At 42.6% G+C, this 2,858-nt stretch overlaps 1 protein-coding gene and 1 long non-coding RNA gene across 2 annotated transcripts in view; one reads left to right on the top strand and one right to left on the bottom strand.

The window, feature by feature from the left end:
- The window catches only part of FAM180A (family with sequence similarity 180 member A), a 32,392-nt gene that overhangs the window by 24,599 nt on the left and 4,935 nt on the right, over window positions 1–2,858 (bottom strand). The gene's annotated exons all lie outside the window — the stretch shown is intronic.
- The window catches only part of LOC102381389, a 12,737-nt gene that overhangs the window by 4,918 nt on the left and 4,961 nt on the right, over window positions 1–2,858 (top strand). The gene's annotated exons all lie outside the window — the stretch shown is intronic.

Genomic DNA, 2,858 nt, shown 5'->3' on the forward strand with positions numbered 1-2,858 from the left:
TCTTTCCCTGTCATGTCCCCCAATCACCCTCTTGAAGTTACTTGCTTTTCCCACATAACAGGATTTTTTCAACAGCCTAACTCCTCTTGAGCTAAGCTCCTTGAAAATTTTGCATTGAGAGTTGAGCTGGTAACCTGTTCCCTGTGGCTGTGAGGAATTTCAAAACAATGCTATGAGCTCTGATCTCAGTGGAGTCAGGTGGTTTTCATTTAATTAACAAACTGGGCCAAGAAATGCCCCAGCATCAGCTTTAACCAACATATGAAACATTTGTGTAAAGGGGAAATAACAGAGGAAAGGCTTTTGTCTTTGCATCTCCCCAACAGCACAGATCTTCACAAACAGTGGTCTGGGGGATTAGTGCTATTTAGGGTAATGTTTCTGTTGTTCTCTTTTGTAATAACCTGTTACAGCTCCTTCTTTTCCTACAGCTGTCTGGCACCCAGATAATCTGAGTAAAAGATAGTCTCTAGTGTTAATGTTACCCCTGTTGAAAAATCATGTAGGTTCCAGAAATTACATGCATGCTACCAGAGACCTTTGACTCTTCATGCTTACCATGGGAAATACAGTAAGAGATAGTAAGTGAGGTTCTGTCCCTCCTGAAATCAATGGGGAACCTTGCACTGACATCAGTGGGGCTGGGATTGCACCCAACAAGGAACAAGCACAAGCCACCCTTTTCAGAGCCAACTAAAATAGTCCTCATGGTTATGCTGTAGGGCCCAATTTTAGTGAGGGCCTGTCTCTAGGTTAACTTTCTGAGCCAGAACCTCAGCACCTGTGTATCAAACTAACTCCACTGCCCTCCAGGGAGCTATCCCCATTTACACCAGCTGAGGATCTCACCAGCCATAATTGGAATAATTAAAACTTTTGCAACGGAGTGACTTTGTTAAGGCCCCTGATTTGCTCTGCTGAAAGTGATTTGTTCTATGTGAAAAGGCATTACCTTCCCAGTGGATCTGGCATTATCTTTTCAGAAAGTGTTCATTGAAAAAAGCACTTGAAACTTGAGAGGGAGAACAAAATCATTCCCCCTGCCAATATGCTGCATTATAGTCTTCCTGAGGGGCCTTGGCCCAGTGACTTACCTACCTGTGCCTCAGAACTCTCTCAATCAAAGAAGGATATTAACATTTCCTTTCTCCCATTCTTTTTTCTGACTGATCTAATTAGAGTGGAAGCCCTTTGGAGGAGGGACTGTCGTTTTGCTTTGTGCATCTGTACAATGCCTGGCACAAATGAGGCCTTTGGGTGCTTTAGGCACATGAATAAGCAATAAAAAGAAGAACCCTTGAATTACTTTACAAGATTTAAATATGCAGAAGTCATTTCACCCAAGCACTGTCACTTCTGATGTGGAACACAATGGTTTAGCAGCATGCAATCACACCACTCATTCAGCGGGAAGTTAAGAATACTATTTCATACTGACACTGAAGGAGGAATTTTCTGGACCATAGGTAGACTCTAATTTTCAAAGTGAAATTTGGCCAGGCTATCAGAGTCTGTACTCATATGTAAAATGGCCAGGATCATATGATAAGTCTGTATCAGGGATTACATGAATTGCAGATGTGACTTCAGAGTGCATGCCTCTCATGGTATGGCCCAAGGAAGGAGCAGAGGCTTCTTCTAGTAAGTCACCAGTCCCAGCCAATTCTATGTTACTGTCATCGTTCAGGAGTTAGGTTCCACTGGTAATGAGCTCTATAGTAGAGGTTCGCAACCTTTTTAGAGTCAAAGTACCCCTTGATAGATTCAAGGCACCCGATGGAAAATGCCAGCTCTTAATTTGTTTTCTGACTACAGAAAAATAATAGAGCAATTATTCTGTTATAAAGAACTGAGAGAGATCACAGCAGGTCAGAATGTTCCCCATTTGAAATCTCTGGGTTTATCTTGTGAATTATGTTGGCACACCTAGGAGTGCTAACATTGGGTGGCATCCTACAGCACCCTTGGAAGGATCTCAAGGCACACTTGCTGTGGCACCCTGGTTGAGAATCATTGTTCTATATACACTCTTCTTTTAGGCTGGCATGTACTGAGGAGAAGGTAATAAAGCTCCCTGTTGCTCCATTATTGTTTACCTAAGTCTCTTTTCCAAATCATCTTGGTCTTGCATGTTTTTCTTTTTAATTCCATCATCCAATTCATGATTGTATAAGATGTGACCTTTAGCACTTGGGGCTGCTTCACGTGGGGAAGAATGTTTCAGAATCATTTAGATTCCTGCTCATTAATAGTGTGATCTTCTTTTTCTCTGTAGCAGAACACTTCTCAGAACTAAACCTAGGTGATTTCTGGCAGTCCATTCTCCCTCTGACCTCATCACAAGTTAATAAAACTGCTCATTCTGCATAGATGTCTTTTTACCATACCACCCTCAGCCAAAACACCTACAACTGGTTCTTTGTTGCTTCAACAGTCCAATTCAAAATTATACCTATTCCTCAAATCCTTGGCTATGTTTGCCTGGGCTCAGCCCAGGTCAGCAGAGGCAGCAGCTGCAGATTGCTTATTTTGTCACAGATCTTGTTCTCAGTAGACAGTAGAGTAGCTCAAATGCTGTTCTGTCTTGAAGTGGGCTGCCCAGGGCTCCATGGGGATGCTTTGAGAGTCAGGGGCATGAGAAGGACGGGGTTTAGTACAAGTGCAAAGCCAGCTCTGCACTATAGGGAGCTTTCCCTAGGCAGGAAAAGTTCTTCCAAGATTGTACTGTTCCAGCTACTTTTTGCTTCTAGAATTGCACAAGACAGCCTGAGTGATGGTCAGGATCTGACCCTTTTAACTCATATGTGACTCTTTTTTCTTTCAACTGTAACTTGTCCCTTTATAGACTCTCACTCTTT

The sequence above is a fragment of the Alligator sinensis genome, unplaced genomic scaffold (assembly GCF_000455745.1).
Source record: "Alligator sinensis unplaced genomic scaffold, ASM45574v1 scaffold957_1, whole genome shotgun sequence".
Classification (NCBI taxonomy): domain Eukaryota; kingdom Metazoa; phylum Chordata; order Crocodylia; family Alligatoridae; genus Alligator; species Alligator sinensis.